Here is a 12923-nt window from a genome sequence, read left to right on the forward strand (position 1 = left end):
TGTCTTCTCTGTTATGAGTTTATTCCTTTTTAAAAATATACTTTTACTTTAATAAGGTCTTGTAGGATCAAGAGGCAAAACTTTGGGTCTAGTTTGCCATTTCCTGCAGAGGCTGACAGTATTGCATCAAGAGGCTTGGTCATTAAGAGCAATTCAGTCATTATGCCCTTACTGCTTGTCAGGCAACATGCAAGAGCTTCACTTTTGTACTCTTCACCTCCATATTAAGACATAGGTACTAGTATTATCCCCACTGTTAAAGATGATATAACTGGAGCTTTCAGAAGTCAAATGACTTGCCGAGGTCACAGAGCTAGTAACTGGTAGATCCAATACTTAAACACACATCTATTGGCAACAGAGTTCAAGCTCTGAAGCACCACTGCTAGATGGATCTCATCCTTTCAAATGGTTGCACAATATCTTAGTGTGTGTGTGTGTGTGTGTGTGTTTATTCAATCTCTCTTTCTAATAACACTTACGCTCTTTTCAAAACTTGCTGCTATAAACAAACCTTGAATAAATATTTCTGTACTATGGAAAAATGTTAGTGCACTCTTCTATTATTGTCCAAAAATAGTCCTCAAAGTGTATTTCCTGAGACAAAGTTACCCACATGAAAACATTTTTATACAGTTTGACAAACTGCCTTTACAAACGAGGTTGCAGCAATTCATGCTTCCATTATTACAGGGGTCACAATGCCTGTCCGCTACATGCTCACCAATATGTGGTGTTACCCCATTTTTTTTCCTATCTCATAAAAAGGAAACTATCTCGTTTAAAATTGCCTTTATTTCACTTTTATTGGGGCAAAACGGCTCTTATCTGCCTTGTTTCGTGAACTGTTAACTGTCTAGCTTTCTACTGGGGTATTGATTCTAGCTGGTAAGGATTTGCAAGTGCTCTTCAGAGACAGTAACCTTTTGCTTGTTATCTTTGTTGCAAATATACTTTCCCAGTTCACTGTTATTACCTTTACCTTTGCTTATATTATTTGTAAAAGAAGTTTTAAATATTTATGTACTCAAATGTATCCTAATTAACTTACATATATTCTTAATTATCTAATATATATTCCATACTGACAATATATATTCCTAGTTAATTACATATATTCTTTCTTTTAGTGGATGAAAAAAAGGAAACCAACATAAAAGTTGGTCCATTAGGAATTTGATTTATGATCTGAGTTTCTAAAAGAACTACACCACTACATAATCTCTTGGTCCAGCTTTGGGAAACAGACAAATTGTTCAAGATAGTGGAAGTTTTCACTTACATACTAAATATTTACCTAAGCCAGTTTAAGAAGGATTTCCAACCAGGCTAATTGAAAGCTACTAAGCCTACCCTTCCAGCTTCTATCCTGCTTATGTGTGGGGTATTAAGGTTGGAACTGGGTTTTGGATGTTAACAGAGGCTGTTGGAATAGGTTATCCCTATTCTTTAGCATTGAACTTCCTAACTGGTGCCAGCTGTTGACAACAGTAGACTTCACTGTCATTTCTCCAGTGTTTTGTCTTTGTTCATTATTTCTGTTTAAGTTTCCTCCCAGGATAAATGAAATTCAAGACATAACTGAATAGAGATCAGATTTATAACAAGACTGTCCATCAGGCAAAGGTCCCCCAGGTTTGGGAGAGCATCTAAGGCCTGGGCTGTAGAGAATAATTATAAATTAAAACTTAAAGTTCAAGGAATGTGAGTTAGGCACTGGTTGTGCTTCACAGTAAAGTTCTAATTCTTTCTGTTCCTAGGTTTTTATTGGAGGGATCTCTCTGGACTCTTACCTTTCTTCTTTGGGGAATCAAGACTTCCTTAGCCATGCTACCACAATGATCCCTATGCTTGTACTTTCTCTTAGAATTCAGACAAATCTGTAAAAGGAAGCAGCTTTCTTTTCAAAGTCTGAATTCTTAAAAAGGAAGGATGCAAATACTGATTTCTTTAAAACACCAATTTTACAGTTCCTCTGGAAGTCTTCCTGGCTACCCCACTAGAGCTCTCCCTGTTGTGCTCAGCTACCACGGCCCTTACACCTCACTCAGTGCTGCCTTGGCTCTTGTACTGGCTCATCTGCACTGTGAGACTCTGGTCTTCCTTTGGGCAAAACTGCGAGCTACTCATTTCTGTATCCAGCACAGGGTCAAGCACACATTCGGCACTCTGTAAATGTCTTTTTATTGGATCTATGTTAGAACAATGGCATGTATTTGATATTAACATGCTGTTATGACCTTGACTTGGGGCAAGTGGGAATTAATAGCTTCTGATGTAAATGCATGTGAAGAAAAGTATCCTGGTAAAGGGATATCAGATAGTGGTTCAAAGAGGAAAAATGGTGACCCTTACATAATCCTTTTAGGGGAACAGCCAAAAATTAAGCATAACCAGATATGGGTAGAGAGCATGTCTACAGTATTGGAGAAAAAGATATGTTTGGAGAGTAAGCTAAGCACACAGTGTAACCAGATAATGCTCAGGATATGGTATCTGTGATCAGTTTACTCAAATTTCTTTGGTTAATCTTACTTATAAAATCATGTAAAATAAGATGGTAAGGGGGTATAAAGTTTAGCATATCAAGACATGCTGATATGCTGAGCTTGAAGACATCTGAAGCTCAGTATAGTTAACCAGCTCTGAGATTCATTTAGACATCTCAAAAGTATTTTTTACATGCCAAAGGTTCCTGTAGTGTGCCTTTTCTAAAAATGATCAAAATATGTGGTAGCAATTTTAGAGAAATGGATATGCAATCAGTAGAAGTCCTTTAGGCTCATGTTTTGGACATTTGTTAATTAATTCCAAAAATTAAACAAGTATCTAGATTTTGTGTAACGCACGTCCAGGAATAGTCCAAACAAAAGATTTTTCATTTTGAAAAATTGATCTATGACTTTCTCATACTAAAATTCTTTTCCTACATTGCACACACACACTTTAAAAAGGAACAAAAAGGGGCAGCAAAGAGGTGCAGCCTCTGAATGCCACTGACACATAAGGCCATTGGAGGCCAGTTTCTTCGGGTGCTCTTCTTGTCAGCGCAGAGGGGCTTTGCCGTCACTTGTACATGCACTTCTTCAGGGCCTTAGAGCCGCCTGGCAGGGGCCCCGGCAGGGGTGAGTAAGCCAGTGTGAGCCAGGATGCTGCACACTTTCTTCAGCAGGACTTCTAGTCATGCCGTGGTGCTTGGTGCCAATTAGCGGTTTCCTTTGAACAGCACTGCCCTGGGCGGCTTTCGCCCGTATGTTGTCACAGTGACCAAGCATTGTGCTCTCCTTTTTATGGGAGAAGTAGAGCAGAGAGGAGTGAAATAACCCCCGAGGTGAAAAATAAAAAAATCTGTGCTTGAAACGGTACATTATGATTCTGTCAGTCATCCTGATGATGGTTCATTTCTGCAGAACCTAAGGGGAAATGAGTATGCAAAGAAAACCGTCCTTACAGTCCAGGGCCTCAGGGAAGGTCTTTGATGCATTCTTCTTCTTTGTGGCGCCTTCTCTTCATCACAAATAGCCTTTCATGAAGATTACAAGAAGGGACAGGAGTCCAGGCACCCAATTAGCAGCAATCTGGGTGAGTAACTTGGGAGGGCAGCTGACAGGAGGGGCAGGAGCCCGGTATGGTGTCAGGGTCCCGAGGAAGCGTAAGGCTGTCCTTGCTCGCTGTTCTGCGAGTTTCAGAGGAGGCTCAGGGCTGTCTGCTCTTCCACCCTTTGCTTGTAATGTCATCCTTCTCCCCAAACACACAAAGTGCCATCTGACTCACTGCCTTGTTTCCGTAACCTTGGGCAAGTCATGTCACCTCTGAGGTCCTTTGTTTATTTAGATAGGGCAGGCAGGAGTCCTCACTGCTCACGATCGCTGGCATCAGTGACATGCAGGTGTGGCAAGGCTGAGGGTCGGTGCCAGGGCTGCAGCTGACAGAGAACTCAGAGGCCCTTCCCTCTGTTTCTCAGCTGAGTGGACTCCTTCTCTAGAAAAGATCACTGCTCAGCCTCTCCATTTAGAACAACCTCAAGGCTACATTCCTGAGAACTCTTTAGCAGTTTTTTTATTTACCCTGGTTTATTTACCTAAGAGATAATGGTGGCTTCAGAAAGATAAAAACCGCTTTTGAATTTCCTTTTCCGAAGAACTTTCTCATCTTCACTTTCCTAGTTTTTCATAGAGACAGTATTAAAACTAGAGACCTTAAAATATGATATACTTCCAGTCCCTTGTCTCTTTTTAAGAAAACAGAAAATTGAGGTCCAAAGAGAAGTGACTTGCTCAGTATTGCCTGGTTAGCAAGTAGTAATTGCAAAATCAGCAAAACCAGGATCTCCCACGCACCATGCCTTTCGGTTACCGACTGGCAAAAAGCAAGGAGCCCTCAGTGGATCACAGGTTAACACTTCTAGTTCTTTCTTTAGTCATCCTTGCCAATTCCAGTGTCTCTTCTTCTTTAAATCATTTTCCCTACTAGATTTACCATTAATTACCAATTCATTAACAGTGATGAATATTTATTGAGACCTCATAGTCCTTGGAGTATTGCACAAATCATTACAAATACACACACACACATGTGCACACACACACACACACAAACACACAGAGCCCCAAACAGGGGACTCTATGGAGGCTGTGGCTCACTTGGACAGTTTAAACTTTTAAGATGATTTAATCCTGTTTCAAAAACAGTGTCTAACATGTTTCTGGAAAAAGTAGGTCACTATTGCAGAACTGAGGATGAGCCATCAATACATGTTTGTGGTTTATTCACAGTGAAGATGCAGATGGTAAAGAACTGAAACTGAGTCACCAGCAAGAGGTTTAAAATTGGCACCAATCCTCAGAGCAAGACAACGGTGGAGTCAGGACCAAGAAGCCTGTGTTGGGCTGTCTTTTAGGTTCTATTTGTTGGACTGCAAGTTACCCACACAACTACATTGTATAATGAGAACTCTTATCGGGGCATTTCTATTTTGCAAAGAGAAACAAGAGATGAAATTTGGTAGAGAACAGTGAGGTTTGGGGAAGTAAAGCCATTGGTTCTTGCCTACATTCAGGATTCCTACCTAACAAGCAGAGCCAATTTTTGTGGACTACATGTGTTTGACCTTGAGGGTATATCTCCTTGGAATTGAGGTGCTGGTTCTCTTTTGGTCACTGAGAAGTCCTCCATTCGCTCATTCACTGCAACACATCTAGTTGACCTCTGGATTTTCTCAACTTTTGCAACTTTCTTGCTTACCACAAGTTTTCAGCTGTTTACCTTGTGAAATCTAAGGAGATCACCACACGCCTCATGGATGACGGCTATCATTATGCAAGAATACACAAGAGCTCTCATAGAAGGCTTCTCTTAGGCAATGAATCCTTGAAAACATCAGCCCAGAAATGACAAAAAGGAATCTGCCTACACAGAGTTCTCTGCAGACAGTATTTTTGATATTGTTTTCACTTTAGGAAGAAAAAGAAACCAGACTTTGGGGGGTTACCTAAGTGCACAGTGAAGCTGAAGCTACACATTCAAACTGTTTGAATCCTGTCCTCCAAATACAGAGGTCTTATGGGAAAACAGTCTCATTTTCATTCTGCTTTCTGGGAAACCCTCCAAGGCATAGTGAACTGCCAGTTTTTTGTGACCTTCAGTTCCTTCACTGCTCCCCAGGGAAACTTGACCTTGGAACCGTAGAGAAGAGGGAAACAGTTTTCAAGTTGGTGTGGGACAGGGGCAAAAGTTTTATTCCCTCTGTTTGCTTATTGCCTGGAGTCTAGGGGCATTCCTGCTGCAAGATCCTTAGAGCCTCTGAAGTCACAGAAGTGGGAACCAAAGATGTGATGAAGATGCATATTAACCCCAAAGCAAGGAGGCTGACAAGACAGTCGCATGGCATAGAGGGAGACCCAGGTGGGCAGCCAGCAGCCATTCCCAGGGAAACATTAGCAGTAAAAAACACCTAGTCCATTCCAGGTGCACAGCTGATGCAGGCCTCCCTACTCCTCAGAGTGTCTGAGAACTGAAATGGAATTTATGGGCACAAGAATTCCTCCTATAACTTTAAGTGGCTTCTGTAGGTATTGGGACTATAGCCATAATGGTTTTCCAATCTGTAGGAGGACTTTCTTAGGTTTCCTACCATTTGGCAACTGCTTGATGCATGAGACATCCATCTGGTTATGGAGTTAACCAGAAGAATTGTGTATGTCAAGACACCACACGGGCTGTAAGCCCTATCTATGCATGTGGTTTCCTACAGGCCCCCAACACATTAGAGGGCAGTAGTTTCTTACCTTTCACCTAGCAAGAATTACTTTGATACCTTACTTTGGTTACATGGGCCTGAAAGGTTTTTGCCTTTAAATCAGATTTTGTTAAGTAACAATTAAGGTCCTTATTTTCATTACTCAATGAAAATCTAATTAGAGTAACAACATTACCACTACGACCTGACAGAATCTCAGCTAAAAGCAAAACAATCAATATTGGAGTGGGAACATTCACACGATGTAATCATTTGGCATTTTTAACTTCTGAAAATAGCATATGTGTCCCATTCTTGCTATTTGTAAGTCTTAGGAATCCAGAAATTGCTGTGCATTAAAAAAACAGAGCAAAGCATTTGGAATTCCAGGACCTACAGGCTTGTTAGCTGAGTGGTACTGACATGGGCACTCAGCTTTATCAATTCTCAGGTTTCTTATCTGAGAGGATATCATCTGAAAATGACACTTCTCTTACAGGGTGGCTTATAGATTAAATAAAACCATACTGGAAAGTTTGACACATTTAGCTCTCTCAAAAACAGAAATTTGATGGCAGAAATAAACTTTTAGAACATCATGGTATAATAAATGAAAAATTTGTTTCTATGTTACATAAAAATCAAACAAACAAAACAATGTTTGTAAACTAGAAGACAAAGAACAATTTTCTCTCACAGCTTCAGAAAAGGATCAACATGCTGACCTGTGGGCAAATGTACATGTGTGTACTGTGTTTTGTGTTACTTTCCTGGAGGAGAGAAAACCACTTTTATAATTGAGTTTTATGCTTGTATAAGATCAATGGGGTCATAAATAAATACTCTGAAGATCCAAGCAAATAATTTAGAAATGACTCCTTACTCTCTCATACTTACAACACAAATACTGTAGGTACTGCTGGGTGAGTATGTTTCCCAGAACAGTGCTAAAGAAACTGGGCTTTGGAGTCACAGAGACTCCGATTTAGATTTCACTGCATCTCACTAGCATCTGTGACTATGGCAAATTATATAAGTTTGTTATAGGGACTGAATGATGAAAATGTAGATAAAAAGGGAGTAGTTCATTTCCCAGTCAAAATAAGCACTGGATGAAGATGAAATGTTATGAGTCCTTGCACTTCAACCTCAAAGTTTTCTCTTCATCCTAATGTTTTAGTTAGCAAAAATGATAGCGTGTGAGTACAGTTCACATGGGGCCAGTACAGAAAGGTGCTCAGAGGACTTGGTGATGCAATCCCTATTTGTAATACCTCTGCTATCACTCTCTTAGGTATGTATGAGGTGGGTCAGTAGAAAGAAGAAACTCTTTGTTCAGATCTTCAGCCAACCACAGTTCAGAGGCCATTTCTTTATCTTGATCTTTTAAATGCTCAGGAATTGTGGCTTCTGTGGAATTTCTGCCAGACAGCTAATGGAATTTTTAGGGTATATAGGAACAAAAGTGAAATAGGGATGAGGGGCAAAGGAAGGCTTGCTGCTGCTCATGACTCATTCATGCCTAGACGACAAGAATGAGCCATCGGGTCTCTGAGCTAACACGGGTCTCTCTTGTTGCAGGTACTGGGAACCTTGATATGATAGAATATTGATGGTTACTCTTGCTTTAAGCTTCTTTCTGTCTAAATCCCTTGATTTTAGATGAGTAGACATTAGCTGAGATAGTAATGAAATTCTTAGTTCAGAGAAAAGGTTTGGGATAGTGTCGTTATTTTCCCTGGGATTAGTTCAAATGTTGTAATTTAGTTGGGGCTCCTGAATTTGAGTCTCTGGAATAGGAAGGGTCAGAGCTCTAGCCTGAGGAATGCCTAGGTTTACTCAGGAAAGTGCCAGGATGTGGGAAACTTTGGTGCCTGCCACCACAAGGACTGGGAACACCTCCTTGGCTCTGACCTGCTCCTGCCTTAGGCATCCCTTCAAAGATGGCCTAGTCTCGTCAGTGATGGGCTTTTGGTTAGAGAATGTGGCACATTCAAGAGCCAGTGGAGAACCTCTGCCCATGTTAGTCAGCCCTGCTTTCCTCAGTGACCTCTCCCAACAGGTGCTGCCACGTGCGTTTAACCCATGGCTGGTTGGGAAAAGCAACTAGTGAGGAATGTGCCTCTGGCTCAGCCTCTGATTGAGCAAACTTGGGCAAATTATTTAACCTCTGGGTTGTAACTTCCTAACATGTAAAAGGAATAATAATGTCCACCCAGTCTAGTCAACCTCAAGAATAATTTCTCCCCACCTAACCTCCAATATTCAGGAAATGGGAAGAAAAGCTGGTATAAACTCAGGGGTCACCCGTGTTTTTGCCTTGAGCCAGATGCTGCACAGAAGAACAGGTGTCACCTGACTGTCTGCTCCTAAGGCAACCTCCAGTAATGTGGGGAAATCTGGCCAGTGCATTGGAATGTTCTAATACCCTCTTCTCTCTTCAAAACCACCTCTATCACTTGCATTATCTATGAACACTGTCTGGAAACTGACCAAATGCACACTTAACATTTTACAGGACTTAATATCTTCACAGAAATCTGTCAGTATTCTCTAATTATCCACCATAATCCCTGGGAGTTAGCCACTCAAGATCACACTGGGGGTTTATGTCTGGGCCACACTTTGCAATGGCCTCAACTCCTGTATCTAGTTAACTGCCTGAGTCATTTAAAAATTCCAGCCACAAACCTTACCAAAGTGGATTCACTCAGTTCCATAAATGATTGACAAAAATAGTGCCAAACATTACCTTGTCTAACACATGTCTCAGCCCCTTCCCTAAAGGGAGTTCAGAAAAACAGGGCCTCCTTATCACCAGGCTTCTAATAATTATGAGAGTTAAGAACCATTGCCTAGACTTGACAAGAGTATGTGGTGACAATATGGCATTTCTAGAGGAATTATATTCAGATCTAAAGAAGAGTGGATCATGTTTATTAAAAATAATGTATTTCTAGAATGCATAGACTTGAGGGAGAAAAATTCCATATTTTTTGGTGATTATTTAATGCTCTTATTCTCTTTCAAGAATAACTTAACAATTTGTTCTATAGTTAGTCTGTTTCTTCCTTATAGACCTCCAGTGGTAGGGGAAGCTTCTCTAAAGCCACAGGATCTTAGGCCTGAGGTGATGCCAGATATCTGGTTTGCCTATGAACCTTATTCTTGCTTGTTTATTATTGAACCAGGAAGGACCCTGTTGTATTTACTTATCTGCATAGGATAAAAACATACTTTGGTCAAAAGGACTATAGGCTGTGGCTTCAGAGGAGGGTATCTTCTACATTGCCCTGTTTCTATTCTGTACTCAGTCAGGTATTAGTGGTTGTTAGTCTGTGGAAGGTAGGAAACAGCCTTGCATCAGTAAATGATTGACCTGGCTGCTCCAGGGTTATAAGCTTAGGTAAACAGGCTTGATTCTGCTCCAGCAATTTCAAGACTTTTAACTCCCTAGGTCCCAAAACAGAAAAATGTTCATGGCTTCCTGGGTGATCTTATCGCTTGAGGTTGACAGCCCTCTGCATGGACCGTGTGTTTCTCAGAATTATATGTAAACTGTCTTCTCTAGTGTATCTTGAAAGTAGAGAGAATTCTAACAAGCAAAATTCTGGAAAAAAGCCATGTTTACAGAGCCATGACTGATGGAAGAATTTCAATGATCACAAACAGGATTTTTTTAAGGTGAAAGATAAAACCTTTCCAAACCTGAAATATGTAGAGGAATAACGATTTTCAAAGGAAGAGAAGACGGACAAAAAACACAGTCCACTTTCCAAAACACATTGGTGGACAAATGATTGAATTCCCTTGACACACACCCACATCCTCCACATTGCCATCAGCAGAAATACTCTGGATACAAGGCTGGACAAAGTGCATGTTTTGCGCCTTGCGAGCAGGGACTGTGACCCGACAGATCACCTACCTTGATGGCTGCTTCTCAATCTGGATTCTCTCGTCGGCTTCCTTCCTGGCCCAACAGTGGTGGCCCACAGCTACTCCAATCCTTGGGGTGTTGGGAGGAAACATCAACACAGGCTTTTACTTTTCCCTAAGAGGAAAAATGAGGTGCTTCCCTCTGTTTCCTTTCCAGCTTTCTCTAGCCCTGCAGACGGGTGGCCACGGGCAGCAGCCTATCTGCGGCCAGGTATGTTGACACACGTGAAGGAGGGAGTCTGTGCCACTCTCGCCTGCCTGGCCTGGCCAATCATTATGCACCAGGCCAGGCTTTTAGTCCTGCTCAAACCTGACCAGAGATCTGGGTGACAAAAATCAGATAGTCATACTGTGGAGGGCAAAAAGCAGGATCTGTTAGTTATTGACCACCCAGAAAAACAATTACCTTGCAACTAGGTCTGTGAAGGAGACAAGTATATGGAAGGACAATACCTTTTCTTTCACTCCTTTTTATTTCAGCAATCTCCGAAGGGAATTTGGAGGTCACTTTATACAAACTCCTATTTAAATAATGGACTTTCTTCTATTGAATTCCTGTTTGGTGAGAATCATCTGGAAGTTCCTTGAACAAATATGAGTCATTTATTGAGAGTGCACTGTATGTTAGGCATTTTATATATATTACGACAAATACTTCATGGAGGCCCAGAAATGAGACTCCTTGGGCCTAGACTGAGCCAACACTCATGGAGGGTCAGGGCATTAAAGTCTTTAGGTTGCAAAGCAGAGAAGTTCTCAGATTAAACAAAGAATAGCTTTCAGTGGCCTCCTTTTGCAATAAGAGCTCTGTTTCTTAGGGCCTTTCTTCACGGGGTAAATCCTATGCTTTAGACACCAAGGCCCTTTGATTGAGGCCATCTGCTTGCCTGAGGCTTCTCTCAATTGCATGATGCTACTGGACAGAGGCTTTTGCTTCCGTGTCTCCTTCCCCACCCATGCTACCCAAAACACTAGCCAGCTGTGCAAACACCCTGGTCTCACTAGCACTTTTGTTTCGCTGGCACATGTCCAGGCTATCCTGGGTGATGCTTGAGGCACATGGGCTTTGGCCACTGTCTCTCCTTTGCAAACCTTCCACCCTCTCTGAGATCGGAAGGTTTCAAGTCTTAAAAATAATAGCACTCCTTTAGTCAGAGTGAGCAGACCCGCCGAGTGGCAAACAAAGACACATACTGCTGATAAAGAAGAATTCCTCTGAAAAAACAACAAAACTCCAGGACAGTCAGACACCCTAACCTCAGGGATTCTGGAAAGGGACCACTTTCCAAGTCGAAGAAATGGGGTTTGTTCTCTGTTGCAGGGTGCAGCCATCTGTGGGACTGACTCCACACCTCTCTGCCCTTGGTGTAAGCACTGCACAGGATGCCAGGAGAGAGGGTGATATGGGCATGGACTTCTACACAAACACAGAGGAAGTTCACTCCACTCCCATAGCTTCTTCACGTAAATTTATTTACATTTTGAGGGGAAATTTTATGTCACTCCTGAACACACCAGGATCACTTGGTACGAAGAGAAGGTAAACACAAAATAAATAGGAAATGATATTAAATATTGGTTAGATACTATTGACATGTTTGTTCTTGTTAGATAAACAACCACCAGTCAGAGAGTTTTCATGGCTGTTTCATCCCTAAGTGGAGACTTTCCTCTCAACTAATCAGAATGATTACATGATTAATGATTCGATGCTATCCAGGAACGTGGCTATGTCCCACCTCTCATCATCATGCATACCACCAAGGGCAGGAATCCCACTCTCTGAGCAATGCTTGTTTCTTCCCGGAACTGTGCACCTTTCTCTATCACTGTTTGAATCTATCTGCCTTATCTCTCATTAATCAGTTTCTGCTAAATCATTTACCAATAAAGACAGTGATTAGCAGTCAGCCATGTTAAAGGAATTGTACTGGGTGCTATTTGGAATGGTTGGGCGCAAAGTCTCCACCCCTAGGACTAAGACTGTCAGGTACTCTTGAGTATTTCCTATGTGCCAGACTCTGTGCTAAAATGCTTACCATGTATTTTCTTATTTGATCCTCTCAGTAACCCTTCCTAACAGGCATTATTACTCCTATATCCTATATATTGAGAGATGTCAGTTTGCCTAAGATCACACAGCCAGGGCATGATTCAGTTGGACTAGGAACCCAAGTCTGTGCATCTCTGTTCAGCTTCTGTGCTAAACAAATATCCGTAACCTAGTTGTAGTGTGAGAAAATGATTTGTGACTATTAGAGTTCATACATAACGTAACAAACAGTTCCATTGTCTTAGAGGCAATATCTCAACCCAAATGTTCAGAAATTGAAGCAGGCCAGTAGAATCTTTGCAATTATACATGCAGGTTTTCCTTGCTTTGCTGATGTTCGGACACAGACTCTCTGCAGCATGTCATACTTATTAAAACCAAAGGGGAAATGACCAAAAGTGGAGCTTATCAAAGCCAATCAAAGGACAACACACTAGACTTACTAAACAGTAACTAAAAATACAGGCAGGAAATTCTGACCTAGGCTATGTTCTTCAATTGCTCTGGTAACGTAAACAGAAATGTAATTATCCTAATTACCTGTTCTAACATTCAACTATACGAAATGTGTTTTTCCTTAGAATTAATGTGATCCCTACTACATTCATACACAGGACTTTTACCTCAACCCATTTATTTTGTAGGGGAAAAAAGAGAAATTCACTGAAATTAAGTATTCTATTAAAAAGAATT

At 41.2% G+C, this 12923-nt stretch overlaps 1 protein-coding gene across 4 annotated transcripts in view; it reads right to left on the reverse strand.

Annotated features, from left to right (window-relative positions):
- PHLDB2 (pleckstrin homology like domain family B member 2) overlaps positions 1-10369 on the reverse strand; it is a 207338-nt gene extending 196969 nt beyond the window's left edge. For 3 of the 4 annotated variants that reach the window (XM_073231691.1, XM_073231693.1, XM_073231690.1), the window contains exon 1: positions 10167-10368. The gene's annotated coding sequence lies outside the window, so the exon portion shown is untranslated. Of the gene's footprint in view, positions 1-10166 lie in introns of all 4 variants that reach the window. The other variant, XM_073231692.1, reaches the window with a different exon arrangement.
- Positions 10370-12923: the final 2554 nt, after the last annotated feature.

The sequence above is a fragment of the Manis javanica genome, chromosome 3 (assembly GCF_040802235.1).
Source record: "Manis javanica isolate MJ-LG chromosome 3, MJ_LKY, whole genome shotgun sequence".
Taxonomy (NCBI): domain Eukaryota; kingdom Metazoa; phylum Chordata; class Mammalia; order Pholidota; family Manidae; genus Manis; species Manis javanica.